The 10514-nt window shown below is 39.9% G+C and overlaps 1 pseudogene; it reads left to right on the top strand.

Annotated features, from left to right (window-relative positions):
- Positions 1-8281: 8281 nt before the first annotated feature.
- On the top strand, positions 8282-8379 carry LOC138819739 (U6 spliceosomal RNA; annotated as a pseudogene).
- The last annotated feature ends 2135 nt before the right edge of the window (positions 8380-10514 follow it).

The raw sequence follows: 10514 nt of genomic DNA, 5'->3' as shown, positions 1-10514 counted from the left end.
CAACAAATCTTCAAAGAAACAACTGCCCAATAAATAAGTGGGCTAAAGACTTAAAGAGAAACTTCTTGAAGAGGATAGAAGGATGGCCAATAGACACATAAAGAAATGCTCAACCTCCCTAGCCATAAAAGAAATGCAAATCAAAACAATGTTGAGATACCACCTTACCCCAATCAGAATGGCTATAATCAAGAACTTTTTTTTAAATTTTATTTTATTTTATTTGTGAACATACTGTACAGAGGGGTTACAATTACATGGGCAGGATAATGCGTACATTTCCTACCAAGCATTGCAGCCTCCTCCTGTGTTTACCCTTCACATCCCTTCCCAGCCTCCCCCCTCCTATAATCAAGAACTTTAATAACAACAGATGCTGGAGGGGATGTGGACAGAAGGGAACCCTACTGCATTGTTGGTGGGAGTGTAAACTTGTTCAGCCACTTTGAAAAGCAGTATGGAGGTTCCTCAAAAGACTCCACATAGAGCTCCCCTATGACCCAGCAATCCCATTTTTGGTAATTTACAAACAAGACCATACTAAAGCTACCAGCCCAACTATGTTTATTGTAGCATTATTTACTATAGCTAAGATATGGAAACAACCCAGAAGCCCCTCAGTAGATGAATGGATCAAGAAAATGTGGTATATATACACACAATGGAATTCTATTCCTCCATCAGAAAGAATGACATTATCCTATTTGTTAGGAAATGGAAAGACTTGGAAAAATTAAGTGAAGTAAGCCAGGCCCAAAGAAACATAGGTCCCATAGTTTCCCTTATTTGCAATAACTAGTATATGTCTGAGACAAGCAGAAATGGTTAGATAAGTTGATGTTAAGTGAAATGAACCCCAAGTTAAGGACTCAAATGTTTTTTTCTTTCTTGATATTGTGTCTAACATATTTATAAGATACTTCCTTGTTGCTTTGTATGTCCCTCCCCCACAATATAACCCCTGTTTGCACTGTAGTTGATGTTGGTATAATTTGTGGAGGGGAAGGGAAAAAACAAATTGTTTAAATAGGGATACAGGTAGACCCATTGCAACGATGAGATGTACAAGTCGTTATGTCAAAAATGAAATATACATCTTTGACATGGGGGGGGGGGAGGAGATGAGAAGGGCCGGGAAGGGGAAACAAAGGAGGCAACAATGCTTGATAAGTAATGTACTCATTACCTTGCCCATGTAACTGTAACCCCTCTGTATGGTATTCACAATTTTTAAAAAAAAGTCTCATGGACTTTCTTGCCTGGACTGGCTTTGAACCGCGATCCTCAGATCTCAGCCTCCTGAGTAGCTAGGATTACAGGCATGAGCCACCAGTGCCCAGCTAAATACATATATATTTTTTTGCCAGTACTGGGGCTTGAACTCAGGGCCTGGGCATTGTCCCTGAGTTTTTTTTGCTCAAGGCTAGCATTCTACCACTTGAGCCACAGCACCGCTTCCAGCTTTTTCTATGTATGTAGTACTGAGGAATTGAACCCAGGGCTTCATGCATGCTAGGCAAGCACTCGGTTACCAATAAGCCACATTCCCAGCCTGGAAGTACTTTAAGACATCAAGATTCTTAAATGTTTCTTGACTTTTCTCCTCAGAAGCCTTTCCCAACTTAATACAGAATCTGATATTATGCAAATAACAACAGTAGGGCTGGGTAACAGTGGCTTATGCCTGAGATGTGAAGATTGTGGTTCAAAGCCAGCCCAGGCAGCAAATTCCTTGAGACTTTTATATCCAATTAGCCAGCAAAAAGCTGGAAGTGGAGCTATGGCTCAAGTGATAGAGTACCAGCCTTGGGTAGAAAAAGCCAAGCAGTCATGTTAGGACCCCAAGAATGTTAAAGCCCCAATAACAGCCAGGTTCAAAATAAATGTAAGAAGCAAATAAATAAATATTTTCTAGGTCTCAAGCTTAAAGAATGCAACTAAAGTAAAGTTATTGTGGATTGCCCAATCCACACTTCACCACAAAACATGTTTCAAAATGGCCTAGTGTAATGTAGACGTTCCTGTCCCACCAGCATCTAATTTTCGCCCTCTTCTTGCTTCAACAGTCTTTGCCCTTCCTTCTGGTCTCCTCATTGTGGTCTCAGTAATACTGGTTTCCCACATGTCTCGTGACTGTCTGTGAGTAGATTATATGTTTTATGCATTCTTTCATGTGGTACGACGCTTCCACCGTACTGCTGGACTAGTGTGAAGCAAGATCCAATTTGGGGTGTGGTCTCCATAAAAGGATATCACTGTAAGTTGCTATCTGCATTCTAATTGTGTGAGTCTATAATATACCTTTAGATAATGTATGGTTTATGTAACACAGTGTAGCTATAGAATAAATATATGGTGTGTAACATGTTATGTGTATGTGTAGATGATGCAGTAGACATGTGAGTAGCTGTGTGGTTGCAGAATGTGCTTGTTTTGCATGTTGTCCATCAGCCCTTGCCGTCACCTCCAAACCCAACACACACATGCTCAAACATGCTCGACTTCTGTACCACTGACTGCATGTGAATCACTCACAATCACATTCACCCACTTTAAGCGTTGTGATGCTTGATCTTCATTGCTGGCTTGATTGACTGGAGAAACACCTATGAAATTAGAAAAGCATACTTCTGAGAGTATCTGTGTTGGTGTTTCCAGAGTCTATCCTGAGAGCTTTGACCTAATGAATGGCTTCATCCCTTCATGGATTCAAACTATGATGGCATTATTCAGAGATGCTGAAAGGTAGGAGGTGGAGCCGACCTAGAGATAGTACATCGCTGGGAGCTTATTCTTGGGGATTGTAGCTGCCCTCACTTTTCCTGTATTCTTTCTCTACTTCCTGTCCTCCATGAGGTGAACTGTTCTCCATCACAAACTCCCGTTGCCATGATGCTCTCTCCCTCATCACAGATCCTGAAACAGTGGGGTTGGCCATAATGAAAGAAACCCTATAAAACCATAGCCAAAATAAATCCTTCCTCTCTTGTTCTTGTCAGGTTCCTTTGTTACAACTACACAAGAGTAACACAAGCTTCAAAGACTTCTCACTTTCCCACACATTTCTCGCTGTAAAATGTTGATGCTTTCTGGTAAAATACCTGGCTCTTTTTTCCACCTTTAGATCCATCCCTTTTAACAAATTTTAGATTCTTCCCTCTATCATTTTGGAACCCAGCCTAAAGAGCTTCTTGGACCCTCAGATTGGCCTATGATCAGTGGTTTAGAACCATTATTGGACACAAAGGCTGTCTCTGCGTTTGGAAAATTTTCAGGTCTAAACGTTGGAAATTAACTCTATTTGAACCCCATATCCAGTAACTGAGCTAATTCTAAGGTCACACTTGGTTTAAGTTATCTATAGCTTTGGTCTCATGAACATGCCCTGGAAGAACGAACCAAAGTACTTTCTCTTAAGACCTACTCACTCACTTTTCCTGCAAAATAGCACCTAGTTATCTAGGAGGAACTGATATGGGGAGGATCACAGTTCTAACTATCCAACAAAATGCAAGACTGGAGACATAGCTCAAGTGGTAGAGCCCCAGCAGTGAACAAGAAAGCTTGAGGCTCTGAGTTCAAGCCCCCGTACCAGCACACACACACACACACACACACACACACACACACACACACACACACACACACACACGTTTCTCTATTTTAACATAGGTTCTGAAAAAAAAATTCTGGAAACTTCTCTTCATCAAAATTATCTTTTACTTTTTTTTCAAGGATAATAGAATATGCCTTCCTATAATGTCTTGAAAATATAGGCCTTTTATTTTCCTTATCAGTGAAATTGTTCTTTGATAATGAGGTTACTATCTTATTCTAATATAATTAACTTACAAGAGTTTGAAGTACATTGTGCAAAGATAAATGTGTACTACATAGATTGCTAAAAGGTAAAATAGTAGTAGATTTTGCAATGCCTATGAAATTTGTACTAACTGGAAAATACACAAACACACACACACACACACACACACACACACACACACACACACACACACACACACACATTTTTTTCTTGGCACTGGTCCTGGGGCTTGAACTAAGAGCCTGGTATTATCCCTGAGCTTTTATCTCAAGGGAAGTATTCTACCTCTTGAGCCACCACTGTTCCACTTCTGGACTTTTAGAGTTTAATTGGAGATCAAAGTCTCACAGACTACTGCCCAAGCTGACTTCAAACTTTGAACCCCAGATCTCAGCCTCCTGTGTAGCTAGGATCCCAAGTGTGAGCTACTGGTGTTCGAAGTATATATGCTTAAAGGATTAGGCAAGGTCTCTACCTCATAGATATTAAAGCACCCCTTCGCTTCGTCTTCCACAACCTGTCAGTCCTTTTATGGTTACTGCTACAGCAAGATGGTCTTCATGAAGAGGTTGTATTGGGATAAATCCACAGCTTCAGTTTCATACATGTTTCTAAGAACTGATCTGGTTTCCACACACTCTAATGAGGGGAGTTTCTGGGAAAGATCCTGATAACTCAAGCTATTTCAAATTTAAAGTGTTTATATGTATACTTTCTAGACTGCTTGTGGGTTGGAATTAATTCTACAGTATTCTTACACATTATTTCATAGTTGTTTTAGGATCCTTCTACCACCCTTGACCTCTACAAATATCAGATTTAATTCCTTTAAGTTTCTATAGATTAGAAATGAGTGAAGCTCATGAGTGGGCTCCAAAACTAAGCCCAGATGGGAAACATTGCTACAAATGGTAAACATATTAACATATCATGCCATTGGACACATTAATTGGTTATAGTTGTCATCTGAATAATTCTAAATGTTCCTCTACTAAAGAAGAAAAGAAAGTTAGCACAAGTTAATACCTTATTTTGCCCCCTTGCCACTCTCCTACAATTCATGCTAACAGGAACAATAGGATAAAGCATCCTAAAAATAATTACATAAAAGTTCATTTTTCAAAACTGTAGTAAAACTTTTGAAAATGGGCAGATGACTATTCTGTATATCTTGGGATGATTTCTACATTCCTTACAGTTTTCTGTAAAGGTAAAGGTGAGAACCTAACATCCCAGTGGTTTGTATCATGACTTGGTTCCGCATAGTAATAGGAAACATCTGTAGTAATTGGTTATGCTGTGTGCGTGTTTGTTTGTTTTGGAGGCACTGGGGTTTGAATTCAGGGCTTCATTCCCCTCAGTTTTCCTGTTTGGCTGGTGCTCTACCATTTGAACTATGCCACCTACCTTGCATTGTGCAAGAGTCTCATGAACCTTTCCACCTGGACTGATTTTGAACTACCACCCTCCAAACCTTAATCTCAATAGCTAAAAATACAGGCGTGAACCACTGTGCCTTTCTTATCATTTATACTTAGATTTAAATATTTCTCTACTAAAGGGAAACACAAAATTTGAGCATAATAAGTTTTCTTTTTTAAATTAAATCTTTGAAAAGCCAGGTACTAGTGGCTCACACCTGTCATCTTAGCTCCTTAGAAGTTTGAGATCTGAGGATCACAAATTTGAAGCCAGCCTGGGCAGGAACATCTGTGAGACTCTTACCTCTGATTAACCACCAGAAAATGGGAAATGGAGCTGTGGCTCAAAGTAATAGAACCCTTGTCTTAAGCAAAAGAGCTCAAGGACATTGCCTAGGCTCTGAGTTCAAACCCCACTGTCGGCCAAAATAAATAAATAAATCTTTGAACTTCACTTGCACCTGAATTTGTCTGTGAAAAACACATAAGAATAGCCATGGACTGACATCATTCCACTTGTAAACACTATGTAAAATCTTTGTGAAAGCATCCAGAAGCATTTTTGGAATGAATGCATAAATCCTCCTCACCATTGAGGGGTTCAGACGAGCCACAGAGCATCTAAATTACCAGCAAGAATCCCCTCTTGGACCAGGTGCCTGTGGCTCAGGACTATAATCGTAGTTACTCTGGAGACTGAGATCTAAGGATTGTGGTTCAAAGCCAGCCCAAGTGGGAAATAGAGAAAGAAAGAAGAAAGGAAGGATAGAAAGAAAGAAAAGAGAGGGGGAAGGGAGGGAAGACAAAGGGAGGGAGGGCAGAGAAAGAGAAGGAAGGAAGGGAGGGGGGAGGGAGGGAGGGAGGGAGGGAGGGAGGGAGGGAGGGAGGAAATCCACTAGTTTTATTCAAAGTCCCCTTTTGGTACATTCACGTGTGTGGTCAGTGCTAAGTTCTAGGCAATTTGGCTGCCTACATAGGTTCATATATTTACCACCAGCTTATATTGAATGCCACAAAAATAAACATCAAAAGGATTTCTTGTGCAGTGCTCTGTGTGTGTAGCAAAAAGAAAAAAAGCCGGAAGTGGCGCTGTTGCTCAAATGGTAGAGCACTAGCCTTGAGCTGAAGAGCTGAGGGACAGCGCCCAGGCCCAGAGTTCAGGCCCCACGACCGGACCCAAAAAAAAAAAAAAAAAAGGATTCCTTGTGCAGTGCTCTGTGTGTGTGTACAAAATTTTATTGTTATTAAGGTGTTGGTGCTATGCTTTAAAAAAAACAAAACAAAACATGCTTACCTCCTTCCTTAATTCTCCAAAAGTACCTCTGTTGTTTCTGCCCTGCCTTCAACTTCTAAAATATGTTCATTTCAAAAAAGGTTATATAAATGAAATCACCCAGTGTTTAGTCTTTTGATATTGGCTATTTTTTTCCTCAGACTAATTTTCTGATCCAAGTTGCTGCATGCATCACAGTTTGTTATTTTTTGCTGATACACTGTATTCCATACTATCTAGTCACTAGTTTGTTTAATCAATCACACACTGAGAGCTATGTGAGCTGAATCTAGTTCTTGGCTTATAACTACAGCAGCTATAGACATTTCTACACAGCTTCTGTGTAAATGCCAGTTTCCCATTTTCTGGAAGTTAATTTCTGGATCATACAGTCAGAACATTAACATCAATGAGTTATACAAGAAAACGTTCATTTTGACAAAGATGTCTCATTTTTTAAGACATGGCCAAGCCATTTTCCAGAGTAGATGAACTATCTTACATTCCCATCAGCCATGAATGAATGACAACTTAATCTCTCCATATTCTCGCCAGCATTTGATGTTATTAGTTTTTTTAATTCTAGTCATATTCATATAATGATTATATTTAAATTTTTTCATCTCTCTAAAAGCTAATAATTTTTAACTATTTGCATATGTTTGACTTCATTAGTGAAATGCTTGGTCATAGTCTTTGCTTGTTATCTAGCTAGATTATTTGGCTTTTTACTATAGCATTTCAAGATTTCTTCATATCTGCTTCTTGAGGGAAAGGTGGGTATGGAAGTGCTCAAATCCAGGGCCTCCTTGTGTTAGGAAAGCACTCTGCCACTGAACTATATTCCCAGGCCTGAATTCTTTATATAGTCTTGACTTAAGTCAATGTCAGACGTGTTTTGTAAATATTTTCTCCTAATATCTGCATTGTCTTCTTTTTGAGGGCTTTTTTGGGGAGGGGACTCTGGACCTGGGCACTGACCCTGAGCTTTTTGTGCTCAAGGGTAGCACTCTGCCATTTGAGCCACAGTTCCACTTGTGGCTTATTGTGGTTGATTGGAGATAAAGGCCTCTGATGTTTCCTGCCTGGGCTGGCTTTGAACCACAATCCTCAGATTTCAGGCTCCTGAGTTGCTTAGAATACAGGAGGGAGCCACTGGTGCTCAGCTTCCCACATTGTCTTCTTAACAGGGTCTTTCTCAGAGAAAAGTCTGTTCTGGTGAAGTTAATCTGCACATTTTTTTCTTGTATGGGTCTAAGAACTTAGACCCCTGTCAATGGGCCTAAGAACTCTGCCTAGCTCAAGATCCCAAAGATTTTCTCAATGAAGTCTAGTCCATTTAGAGTTAGCTTTTATACTAGGTGAGGTTCTTTTTCTTCATATTCCCTTGCTCATTCAGCTGTTCAGCACCTGTCATTCCTCTCTTCAACAGGTGTTGCCTTTTTGTAAAATTAACTGATTAACTTTTTATGCCTCTATTTTCTATTTTGTGTTCCACTGACTTGTGTGTCCACCCATCTTCCAATACCATATTATTGATTACTGTAGCTAGCTAATAAGCATGAATATCAGGAGAGTAAGTCTTCCAAATCATTCTTTATTATAATTTTTAAAGATACATTAGTGTCTGTGACTTTCCATATAAATTTAAAAATAAACTTTATAAATACAAGGCTCCTTGCTGGAAATTTGTTAAGAACTGCCCCAAACCAAAGGATAGATTTTGTAAGATTGTCATCTTCACTGAGTCTTAGAACTTGTGCAGTGCTTACTTTGGTAGTCCATATGCTAAAACTAAAATGATACAGAGATCAGCAAAGCCCCTGCATGACATGAAAATTTATGAAGCATTTCATATTTTTCCTGAAAAAATTAAATGTCTCTAAACAGTATCTGATCATTAAAAAGTACATTCATTCATCATGAAAAAAAGAACATATGCATATGATATGTCTCTCCATTTAATAAGGACCTCTTGGTTTCCTTCAGGGTTTTATAGTTTTCAACCACATAGATTCTCTCCCTAAATGTTTTGGGTAGTGTCTGCTATGGTTTGGAGGTTCGTTGCTCCTAAAGTTCATATACTGAGAACTAGCTGTCCATGTGGCAGTCTTGAGATAGGCACCGAGGCGAAGATGGTTAAGTCACGGGGGGCATCTCACTCAAAAAGGACTGATGTAGTTCTCAAGAGATGGGTTACTTCTCAAGAAATGAACTGTTATGAAGCAAGGCCACGCCATGTGCTTGTCCCCTCCCACATATACAACTCCCTTTCCTCTTCTCTACCATACTGTGATGTAGCCAGTAATCCCCTCTACAGGCACTGGCACCATGCTGTTTGGATCCTTTGTCAACTAGAATTCTGTGCCCAATAAATCTTTTATGTTATAATTTACCCAGGCTCAAGTATTTGATTCTAGCAACACAAAATGGCCTAAAATAGTACACACACACACACACACACACACACACACACACACACACACACACACACACACACACACACACACACACACACACACACACACACACAGAGCAGTATTTCATCATAAAAAAGGTACTACTAGCTGGGAGCCAGTCGCTCACACCTGTAATCCTAGCTATTCATGAGGCTGAGCTCTGAGGATCTTGGTTCAAAGCCAGCCTGGGCAGCAAAGTCCAGTGACAGTCTTATCTCCAATCAACCACCAAAAAACTGGAAGTAGCACTGTGGCTCAAGTGGTAGAATGCTAGACTTGAGTGGATAAAACTCAGAGACAGTGCCCAGGCCCCAAGGTCAAGGCCCACGACTGCCAAACAAAAGAAAAGGAACCACTAATAGTCTTTCCCACTCTCACCTTTGTCTGCCACTCCATTATCTGGGTGGGTGAGGAGACTCTCCGGCTTGGAGGAACAATCAGGATTTCCAGGAGTTGTGTCTGAATCTTTCCTGCCAGTTTGCCCTACCACTTTGGTGTCTCTCATGGAAAGGAAGACTCTCAGGCCTTGCAGAGGGGGACCTCTCCCATCCCTGCTTTCCAGGGGGAATTTTCCAGTGGGTCAAACTTATCTCCCTGTCGGCTGCTGTCAGGTCAGCTGATGCTGTCATACAGGACTTATGATTCAAGAAAATGAATACACCTTCCTAGGCTGCTTTCCAATCTGGGTCATCTTCCTTGGTTATGTAAAGTACAAGATACTGCTACTGTGCTGTTTTTTATGGAAACAGTACATGATTGAAGTATTTTCTACAAATTTTTTCTGTAGTCTTGATGTCCCAAGCCACATTATCTTCCTCTAATTATTCCAGGGTTCTTTAAATTTTTTCTTTATGTTTTAAGTTACATTTTTATTGTATTTAAGTAGTTGAACAAAGGGGTTACAATTCAACATATCAGTTGATGAGTACAGTGCATCTTAATATCACCCCTTCTGTCTTCCTCCCCCAACACCCCTCAGACATTAGCATCCTTTTATAGTGTGCTTTATGGAAAGGAGCAGAAAAAATAGGTCTATACCATCTGTCCAGATTGGAAGTGACCTTCACCTTAATCATAGAAGCCCAAGGACTCATTGAGTGTTCAAAGGTCTTAAATTACTTGATTTCTGCATAAATGGACGAGGACTCAGTATGAACATAAGGAGGAAGAAGAGACAGAACCATACATCATTGGAATTGACCTAAAGCTGATCCAGCACAAATAGACAAAGAGAGAAAGACAAACCAACACCATGAAACAGGAACAAAACGTCCCTTTCTTTGTCAGAGTTGCTGGCCAGCTCGTCTTTTCTTCATAATTGCCTCGCTGCTTCATATTTACAATGAAAAACTAAGTTTTTCATTTTATTTGTAGATGGTAAAAACATGGGAAATTGGGTGAGCAATTATACTGCTCAAACTATAGATATAAAAAAACAGCTCCAACTGTCAGACAACCATAGAACATTTTAATATTCATCAACCATATATTAAATAAGACACTCATATTTAAATCTACCCTTGACTAAATGGATGTGG

Source organism: Dipodomys merriami, unplaced genomic scaffold (genome assembly GCF_024711535.1).
Source record: "Dipodomys merriami isolate MVZ:Mamm:240054 unplaced genomic scaffold, mDipMer1.0.p SCAF_81, whole genome shotgun sequence".
Lineage (NCBI taxonomy): Eukaryota > Metazoa > Chordata > Mammalia > Rodentia > Heteromyidae > Dipodomys > Dipodomys merriami.
This window is presented reverse-complemented; position numbering and strand designations above follow the sequence as displayed.